Here is an 11,529-nt window from a genome sequence, read left to right on the forward strand (position 1 = left end):
TTTAAGATACAGATGTTGCAACTTTAAAAAAAAATTACCCAGGTAGAAGAAAGTCCATATATCCAATATCCTGTGAAAAGATATGTTCACTGAGTGATTCTCAGTGTGGGTTCTGGGACCATATTGGTCCCATCACACTAAGCACAAAGACTTCTACTTCTTTCTCCTGAGAAATATGGCTGTTTTATATTCTATACACAATAGGGGAATTTGAAGGAAAGTAGTAGACCTTTCCTTTATTCATAAGAAAAATGGTCTGATATCTCAATAGACAAATTCCATTCCCTTGAGCTCTGAGGGATTGTGACTATTTTAAGTTATAACAAAATTATCATTGAGTCAAGTATTTTAAAAAAAGTTGTCAACTGAGAATTGAAGTGCTTTAGATTTCTATGATTTTAAACCAACATTGTGGGACTAAAGTGAAAATCAGGTCTATTGCCTTTACAAATAATTTTCCATAGGTTTTATTTATGAAATCAATCTCAGTTCTTGTCTAGGTGACTCAGATACTCAAACCTGAGAAGCAAATGGGGAAACCAACCTCTCCTTTTTGATGACAGTTTCATTTTCATTTTGTTTTCTTAAATGGTTTTGATAATTTGTTCATTGCCATTTTTATCTATTTATATATTTTACAACTACTTCTAAGCACTATACTACATTGGGAAGAATTTTTGTTAGTAAAAAATCAGCTTATTTTATCAGCATTTTAGGAAATGGGAGATATAATTTCAATGATATACTATAGAGTTAAGTAACTTCATAGTCCACACAGGTTTCACTTATATCCAGATTATAATCTTCCTTGATTTCACATTCAATTTAGTCTGAATGAATACTTTAAGTAGAAGTTTTAAGTATCTTTAGAGCTACTACATGGACACAAATACACACACACACACACACACAATGTGTATATAATTATCATCTATATTGCAAAATAAAATAACACAAATTGTTTCATTGTTATAATCTATTACATGATAGCCTAAAATGTTTTGAAGGTAAATTTAAATTTAATTTTATTAGATAATACCTAATTTTTTTCTACTACTGAGAAAGCAAGGTTTTGGCTTCCCAGAGAATCTGTTCTTACATGGTTGCTGCAATTTTTCACTCCTGAGTAATTTAGACTCCAACAATAGCAATAGCTATGAAGAGCTGTGGTGGGAGGTAAAAGGTTAATTTTCTCAAAATGGAAATTTCCAGCTGTCCTTTGATAATTGAGAGGGCTAAGGAATAAGTGATTCCACGGCAATGAAAAGAATATTCTGAAGGTTAAATGAGAGTTTTGGTAGGCTTATTTGTGGCCATGTCTACTTGCATTGATAGCTGACTGAAGAAAAATGATATTACTGAACCGATTTGCAGCTTGCTCTAACTAAGGGTGAGACTTCAGATTTCATACTGTGGGCTTAGCCACTGCTGCTCACATAAAGAATACCTACTCCCAAGAAAATTTTTGCTTAGTCTGGGGTGAATTTTGTTAACTCACAGGGACCAGTAGTTAGAAGAGGGAGGTCACCTCTGTAACAAGCATGTGCTTTAAACCCAGAGGATGCAAGTTCAAGTCCCTTACCTGTCCTTTGTGAATTTGAGCAAGTCATTTTGACACTCTGTGTTGTCATCTGGGTATACTAGTAAGCAATTGGAGAGAGCTCCTCACTCCAAAATACTGATCAACATGCGAGTAAGACTTTCCTATCATAAGGAAAACAGACGAGTCATTGAGAGTCAAGTTTTTCAGTTTTCATTCAAACATAAGTATATGATAAATCTGTGTATATGATAAATCTGTGTCTTACCAACTACATCAATTCTATCTTGTTAATTTACTGGTCTAAAATTTAATTTCCTGACCCACAACATTTTGGATATCGACATCATTGTTTAGAGGATTAAAGAAGATCATTGACAGAAAGTGCATTGTAAGCACTTAAAAATATATAATGATAATAGATATTTTATTTTATTTGAATTAACAAAATATTTAAATAAAAAAGTTGACTGTAACTCAAGAATGAATGGAAGAGAAGGAAAAAAATTACGAAGACCAGTGTTATGGTTTTTATCTGGAAATGTCCCTGAAAGTCTCAGGATACAGAGATGAGTTTTTAAGCAAGGATTAGATCATGAAGGCTCTGACCTCATCCATTTGATGCATTAATCCACTGAGATGAATGTAATGCAGGAAGACAGGACCTTGTTGGAGGAAATAGGTCATTGGGGACCTGTCTGAAAGGTTTATCTAATCTGGGACTCTTCCCTCCCTCTCTCTCTCTCTCTCTCTCTCTCTCTCTCTTTCTCTCTCTCTATTCCCTCCCTTTCTTTCCCTCCCTCCCTCCTTCCTGGTTGCCATGATTTGAGAGTAGCTTTCCTTTGCCAAACCTTTCACCATGATGCTCTGTCTTACCTTGGACCCAAAGAAATGGAGCCAGCTGACCATGGACTAAAAGATTTGAAACCATCAAGTAAAATAAATCTTTACTCCTCTAAGGAGTTCTTGTCAGGTATTTTGCTCACAGAGATGAAAAGTTGACTAGTTGACTAGTGCTATTACTACTGTTAAGGAGGAAAAGTTTCTGCCAGGCCAACTCACTAATCTTGCTGACAGCTGGACCCAATACTGAAGATAATACACCAGGGTATTTCAGTCTTATGTTGTTAGACATCTGAATACTATACCTAATACCCCTTTCTTTTGATGTCATTATCTCTAAATAGCATCTATAATCTGACTTCTCATTGGCTTTCCTAGAGGTGAAAAAAAATCAATGACAGTTTCTTCAGGGCCAAATAAAGAGATGATCTTGCAACTAGTTATAAGTCTCATCAAATGAATACACATATTTTCTATTTTATTCATTAGTCTTCTATGAGTTTTAACAGGAGTTAGCCATTGTAGGATTTATATCCTTTTGAAATGCAAGAAAATTTCTAAATCTCCCAAACTGACTGCAGATGGACTGAACACCTTATAATATGACTTCTATTTAGAGATACATTTAGTAAAACATGGCAGTCTTCCATATCACTGAATAACTGAAACTAGAAACCTACTTTTCCATGAACACTGGTTTAATTAAGATCCCAATGAGTGAGAACTAACATGAAAAATAATTGGGTTCAGATGTAAAGCAAGAAAAAAATAGTTTCATTGTGCTTAGAAGAACTATAAGGTTTCATCCATGATCTTTAATAAAGAATATGATTTGTGCTGTGGTTAAGGGGTAGATTGGAATGCATATGAGATAATATATCTTTACTGAATTATGCATAATACCTCATATGGTAAGCAAGTTATAGAAATAAAAATGGAATGTAAGATAATTATTTAAATTTTTGAAAATATTGTAACATAATATACATTGCTAAATCTTTCTAAATTTGACTATTTGGAGTGAGGCCATTCCAAATTGTAAACTGCTTTCAAAATTGCATGTTCATCAGTAAGTGTCCATCATTAGACAACTTACTTTAATAAATAACAAATTGTAATTAGCGTGTCAATATTATAGCATGTATATGATTGCTTCCAAATTATTTTTTGTGTCTATCAAAATAACCTGTTTTGCTAAATATTTTAAATAATCAATCTGGATATTACTTGTAAAACTGCATTTCTCTATTTATAAATGATTTTATAAGAAAGGATAAACTTATAGTAAGGTCTCATGTAAATATTCATAAATTTAGAATCACATAGTCTGTAATGAATCAAATTTCACTGTAGTATCTCAAGTGACAAATATACTAGTCAAAGAGAAAGAAGTTAACACCTGAGAATTTTGCTGTACAAGATTGCTACTTTAGCAAAGTGCTCATAAATGGTAGAAGCATGAATTGATAGACTATGTAATGAATATTCTCCATACTGAAATATATGTAATATATTATTTATCACAGCAATTAACAAAATTAAATTATTTAAATTTTCAAATACTCTAACTCAAAATGTTAAGAAAAATTATCATACAAACAAAATGTTAAAATTATTCATTTTATTGAACTATACAAATTATTTAAGCATATTCAATGATATAATGAGTAAATAATATGTGGCATTCTTTACCAAAAGAATTTCTAGCTATATCTGCTCTAAATAATAACTATTAATCTTTTGTGTTTATATGACTTAGAACACTGAGTCTAAATGTTGTTTTCCTTTTGAATTAAGAAAAATCTTATTTTTCCTTAATTTTCAAGAAGACAATCTTCAATTTGCCTTAATATACAGAATATTAATTTATTTGCATATATAAAATCTATAAATATTTAAATGAACACATTTTAATCATTACCTTATTAGATTTAATATATACTAGTAATGTCCTAAATGTCAAATCTTTAATTACAATTCTTTCTTTAAAAAGTGTCTTAATATTTTGAAAAAATTCTCACTTGATATTTGTCATTCATAATGACCCTGGAAGATATGATGAGCAGATGTTATTATTACCACTTTAAATTTGAGAATATTGAAACTCTGAAAGATCATGCTGCTTATCCAAGGTGATTTGGTTACTGTTCAGAGAAGCTACCAATGAGCCAAGTTTTGTTTTAGTCCTTTCTTTTTAATATTATAGAATTGTGAAATGTGATAAAATCTGTCACAATATGTATTAGTATAACATAGCATAAAGAAAACCTCAAATTAACATAAAAATAATTTACTAGAATATAGTAAATATCTATATTTATCATGCCAATCAAAATTAAGTAGATGACCCATGTGTACTTTGTTATAACTTTATGTATGTATTGCAATTTGGTGTTGTTTGAACATTTTAAATGTGTTCTGGACGGGATATGGTAGCTTTTATGGCATTTTACCTTAATCAAAGAAATAAAGGCAATTATTAATTATTTGAAAAGAAGCAAGTCTTTCTGTAGTTTTTCTGTACCATTAGTTATTATAGGGATAAATTCAAATAGTTGCTAATATACAAATGATCCTCCACTCATGGTGAGTTACATATAAATAAACCACTGTACATTGAAAATACCTTTAGTTGAAAGTGAACTTGATCTACCTAACTTACAGAACCATGATTGCTTAGCCTACTCTACCTTAAACATCCTGAGAACACTTACACTAGCTTATAGTTGGGCAAAATTATTTAACACAAATCCTATTTTATAATAAAGTGTTAAATAGCTCAGTAATATCGAATACCCTGTGCAATTAAAAAAAACACACAAAACTGCTGAACTGCTCTCCTCTGTAGGTTATCATTTGTTTATACTCATAATCAAGGGGCTCACTAGGAACTAGGACTTACTGCTGCTATCAGCATCAGGAAAGAGTGTCAAATGTGTATCACATATTCAAAATATTGTAGTGATCATCTAAATCAGGGACTGTTTGTGTATGTATAGCATAATGTTCTTTCAAAAAAAAAAAAAAAGGAAGAAAGAGAAAAGAAAGTAATACTTTGCAAATTGTGTTTTGTTGTCCAAGTCATTTTAGACTCTTCCAAGCAGAGACATTTTCCCTTCCTTAGCAACCACAGAGGATGCTTGCCTGGGCCTGAGAACACAATCTGGGCTCCAAACAGTCACCACAGCTCAACACCCTCCAGGGGTTCCATCCAAATCGTTAGAATGTCTCCAGTCTCAACACTCACAACTCATTAAAAAGGTCTTGTCTCTCCTCAATTGAAAACACAACAAGAGAAAAAAAATCAAGGAGAAGAGAATTCTCTCTCTCAATCTTAAAATAATGACAGAGAAAATTAGCCTTATCCCTTTGAGCTTTACAAAGAGTGAGAGACAGAGAAATAAAAAAGAAAGAGAAACAACCCAGCCTATTCTCTTTATTTTAGTTGTGTGGGAGATACAGAACACTAAGGAAGAGTAACACTATTATTGGCCTAAGAAAGAAAATAAAACATGCATTATTCTTTCTTGAGTATAATTGTGTACCAAGCAGTATTAACATATTGAAGTAAGAAACTTCTCATTCCACTTTCATGGTGGTTATTTTCTTTGTAAGCTTCCTAGTCAAGGATAATTTTGTAGAGACAGTTACTTTAATCCGTTGGCATTGAATTAGGTGGAGCTACCCACTCCCCAGAGTCTGGTCTTGCAAACCAGAGTCCAATGATGGCACAAAGAAGGCATAGCAAGAGACGCTGTGAAAATTGCCTGTTAAGAAGTATTTACAAGGCAAAGCAGGTAGAGCAGACCTAAATGTGAAGCGAGTTCCAAGTTTCTCTTTTAGACTGTCATGACTTATTCTACCGCATAACATCTGGCACTGAGCATTTACAAGGAATCTGTTGAAGGTCTGAGAAATGAAGTTTCTCACTTTTTAGTTACATTTAAGCAAGAGATACATTGCTGTCCCTGTGGTCATTTTATCCTGAGGTGGAAAAAAACAATGATAAATAATGTGGACTTTAGCATCTGAAAAAAATTAAGTCAACTATTTCTTTTTTTTTCCCCACATAATTTGGGACAAGTTAATCTATAAGTCTTTTTTCTATCCTCCTTCCTTTCTCCCCTCTTTCCCTTCACATTTCCTCAAACTTCCTCTATTCCATTGCTCCTTTTGCATTCATTTATCCTTCAATTCCTCATTCTTCTTCTTTTTTTTTTTTTATTTGAGAAATTTGCTTTAAAATAAATGCTAAAATTTAAAGAGAAAGCAACCATCTTCCATTCTGCCATCTGAACACTTTTAGCTTGCTCCCCAAAAGAAAGCACAAAGGCTCTTTTTTCTCCTTTTACTAGGATTTTCCTTTAAAATGTGTTTTGTTTTGTTTTTAATAAACTTGTAAACACTTTTGGTCTTACAAAAAAAAAACAAAACACGAGAGTACAGAATTCCCACGTATCCCTTGACTGATCCTTTATTGTTCCTATCATATGTTAGTTTATTATAATTAATAAATCAAAGTTCATATATTTTTATTGCCTGATGGTTTCCAGCTCTTCCAGAATTCTGTTTAGAATCGTGTATTACATCTAGCTGTTATTTTGTCTTGGCTGTAATAGTTTCAAAAACTTTCTTTGTTTTTGATGATTTTGACAGTTTTTAGGAGCACTGCTTAAGTATTTGAACAAATATACCTCAATTGGAAATTTTAAGATGATTTCTCATAGCCTGGATTGCAGATTTTTCAAGGACAGTCACAAAAACAAAGTGCCATTTTAACTACATTGCATCAAAAACACAGTATCTATCTGATTGTGGCCATTGATATCAACCCGAACTATTCGAAAAGTCACTCCTCCCCCAGACTCACCCCCACCCCACCCATAGCATGCTCTTTAGAGAGAAGTCACTGTGAGCATGCACTTAAGGCATGGGGAGTTTTTCTTCATCTCTCCAGTGACTTAGAGCTATGTAAATTATTGGAATTCTTCTGCATAGAAGATGCATCTCTCCTCTCCCATTCGTTTATTTAAGTATATCAGTATGATTCCTTTGGCTTATAATGCAATAGAACTTATTGTGTGGCTGAAATTTTCCTATCTATGTCCACTGAGACCTCTTTTATTTTGACTCTGTTTCCCTTTGTCATCAATGTGTATAGATTTTGGTTGTCTCTTCCTTCCTTCCTTCCTTTCTTTCTCTTTCTTTTTTAATTTGCTTGTAAGAAACTTTACTTTTTTCTATAAAGGCTATGAACTTTCACAAATGTATAGTATCGACAATTACAGAATCACTCAAAAATGGATTCATTACCCTAAAAATTCTGTGCTTCATTTTTGTAACTTTTCTCTTCCCTGGCCTCCTAGTCACCATGTACATTTTCAACACTGGAGTTACTTTTGCTTATTCAAAAATGTCACATATTTGAAATTGCACAGCAATAGCCTACCTTCTTTAACTTGATAAACATTTTATCTTCATCCATGATTTTTTGCCTCAGTAGACCATTTCTCTTAATCATTGTTTAATATATACCTTCTAAACTTCTTCTCTGACCTTTCTTCTACTGCGTTGTCCACAGATTCTATTGTTGGAACTTCTTGATTTGTTTGAGGCACTTTATTACCCTGTTTTTTCATGTTGTTTTTGTGTCTTCTTATCTAGAGGTAGGAATGTGAGGCAGCACCATTTCTACCCTGTAGTCTTACAGTGTCCCTGAAGGCTTCCAGTACCTCACCTTTAAGCAGGAGACCAATATTAATAGCATCCTATGCAAACAATATACAACCTTACATCAAATAGCTCCTATTAAGTCATCATAGAGTTTTGTCACAATAAACAGAAATGACCTAAATGTGTCAGTTATTGTCTACAATATAATCAGTAAGTTTGCTAAAAGTGTTTAACATTAACATATCAAATGATGGACAAAGAGGGAATAGAAATAGTGTAGGATGTGATGTTTGTGGGGGAGAAAGAGAGAAGATAGAGGTAATAATTTATAGTAAGAGCAAAGAACAAATTAATAGAGGTTGGCTGTTAGCATGAAAGAAGTGAGAAAGAGAATCCAGGGAGACAGATAAGTGAGAGAAAAAATAAATACAGATTTTTTTGAAGTATCTATATGATTATAGATACCTCATTAAATTTAAACCTAAACTTTCCATTTTGAGTTTGGGAAAGGAAACTGTTGAAAATGGTATCCTTTAAAAAAAATTCCAATGACAGTTCTTTCCTGTTAAAGAAGAAAACAATTAACTTTTGTGCATTAGGCACATAACCTTGTATCCTTGCTATATAAGCTTACTAAATAAAATTGAACATATTTATTTTTGTAGATTCTTTGATATTTTCTAAGTAGATATTCATGTCATTAGAGAACACAGATGCTTTTTATTTCATTTTTCCTAATATGTATGTTTTTATTCCTTTTTCTTGCTTCTTGCACTCACAGAGGATTCCAGTATGATGCTCCATATGATTGATGAGGTAAGACCCCATTACCTAATTAACAATTTTAGAGTGCAATCATTTACTTTCTCACCACTGAGTACGTTGTTAGCTGTAGGTATTTGCACATGTGACTTTTCAAAATGAGTTTCCCTCTCCTCCTAGTTTGTTGAGAATTTTTTAAGAAATCATGACTTAGTGTTAAATTTTGTCAAAATGTTTTTCTGTTTTGTTGATACAATCATATGAGTTTTCTTTCTTACCGATTTAGATGGTAGATTGATTAATTGATTTTTTTTAGCATTGTTCCATTCTGATATATCTGGGGAAAGATCCACCTAGTTATGTTGTAGAGTTCTTTTTATATATTGTAAATTTCATTTATTAATTCTATGTTGGGATGGAATTCCAACATCTATATGTATGAGAGGTTAATCTACAGTTTTTCCTTTTATGTAACATATTTTATCTGGTTTTTGTATTTTAATAATGCTAGCCTCATAGAATGACCTACAAACTATTTCCTCTGCTTCCATTTTCTAGAAAGTATTTTGCGTGTAGAATGTTCTATATATAATGCACAGTGGCTGCTCATCTTCTTGCACACTAAGACAATCCTTCTAAATTTCTTCTCCATTGAAACCTGGTGTGGTTCAAGGAGAAAAATACTTGAAAATGTGTCCCTCCCCGCAAAGGTGGTCACCTGGGGTTTCTTACTTTCAAACTAGGCCTCACTCAGTTTCCAGCAATTTAAAAATCTGCCATTTAGGTGTTCTGATCCGTTTACGGCTCCAGTGGCCCTGGCACACGGCAATCACCTTCACTCTGCATTCATCTGTCTCTTTAGATTTCAGGTTGACACTTTGCCCTGAACCATAGTTCCTTCATGGATTCTATCAAAAGCAGTAATTATCATTTCGTTCACTTCTTCTTGGTGTAAGAATGGAAGTTGTGACTTCTAAGCTCTTGGTGGAGGTGAAACTAGAGAAAAACAATAAGCCTTTAAGATGGCAATTTTCTATTTTTTTTCTTTTGGAAAAATCACTGATTTTTGTTTTTTTTTCTTATAGAAGATGGATTTTATTGCTTTTCTGTTGACCTTGCTGAAATATACACACCCACACATACTCCCATCTCCCATGGTCCAAATACATCTATATCAAAGATTTTACCTTTATCAATGTTAATTACTGACTACATTATGAAATCAAGTTTGTTTATAGGAAAAAAAACTTATATAGAATTCATTCTTATGCAAATCAGTTTTGTTGTTCTTGCTGTTTTCCTTGAAGTTAATGATTGCCTTTCTTCGTTGCTTTGTTTTCTAAGCTTAATCTTAAAACTAAAGAAAAATATTAAACAATAAATGAAGGTAGGCAAGAAGCAAAGAAAGAAGTCTTTTGTAATTTATTTATTTTGATTCATTGTACACAAATGGGGTACAACTTGTTTCTATGGTTGTACACGAAGTGGAATCGCACCATTTATGTAATCATACATGTACATAGGGTAATGATGTTTGTCGCATTCTGTTATTTTTTTCTTCCCCCACCCTCTCCCCATCCCTCTATTTCCTCTGTACAATCCAGCCTTCCTCCATTCTTGCCTCCCTCCCGCCCCCATTATGTATCATCATGCACTTATCAGAGAGATTATTTGGCCTTTGGTTTTTTGGAATTGGCTTATTTCACTTAGGATGATATTCTCCAACTTCATCCATTTACCTGCAAAATCCACATTTTTATTCTTTATGGCTGAGTAATATTCCATAGTTTCTTTATCCATTCATCAATTGAAGGGCTTCTAGGTTGGTTCCACAGTCTAGCAATTGTGAATTTAGCAGCTATGAACACTGATGTGGTTGCATCACTGTAATATGCTGATTTAAAGTCCTTTGGTATAGGCCAAGGAGTGGGATAGCTGGGTCAAATGGTGGTTCCATTCCAAGTTTTCTAAGTAATCTCCATACTGCTTTCCAGAGTGACTGCACTAATTTGCAGTCCCACCAGCAATGTATGAGTATATGTGCTCATTTAGGCAGCACATATACTAAAATTGGAACAATACAGAGATTAGCATGATCCTGCACAAAGAAAGAAGAAGTCTTGCAAAATTTCTCACAATGTGGTTGTAAATCATAAATGTTTTCTAAATCACATTTTTCCTCTCCAAAGTATCCCCAAAGTCATTTGTCCTTCTGCTCTATTTTCACTCAAATATGAAGCTGTGTTTCATTACTGAGGTTGATGTTGAATATCCAGTTGAGTTTTTATTTTTCCTTTTTTGTACATGATCTTTTTATTTGTTAGATTTTGTTTTGTTGTTTTGTTTTTATCTCTGGGAACTCTTGGATCTTGTCATTAGGAGTCTAAAACCAAAATGTCAAAGTTACAGTTTCTAATATCATCTACCTTATCAGATTATTTTGATTAAATAAAATGATAGGTAATGCCTTTGAGTGCTATATGACTAATATTGATCATGTAGGTAATACCTATCACATAATCAATTAATGATCATAATATCACTTGTTTTCATTATGTATCAGAAGTTTTCACTCTTTGATATATCTGAATATAATCTTACTCAAAATTTGGAGAATAATTGCTGACATCTCTGAGGTTAGCAGAATTCTTATTGTTTAAGATGAAGATGTTATATTCCTTTGTAAGTATGATATGCAGTAAGTAAATACA

At 32.8% G+C, this 11,529-nt stretch overlaps 1 pseudogene; it reads left to right on the forward strand.

The window, feature by feature from the left end:
* Window positions 1-10,858: 10,858 nt before the first annotated feature.
* LOC124995142 (uncharacterized) lies at window positions 10,859-10,950 on the forward strand (annotated as a pseudogene).
* Window positions 10,951-11,529: the final 579 nt, after the last annotated feature.

This window comes from Sciurus carolinensis, chromosome 10 (genome assembly GCF_902686445.1).
Source record: "Sciurus carolinensis chromosome 10, mSciCar1.2, whole genome shotgun sequence".
NCBI classification, from domain to species: Eukaryota; Metazoa; Chordata; class Mammalia; order Rodentia; family Sciuridae; genus Sciurus; species Sciurus carolinensis.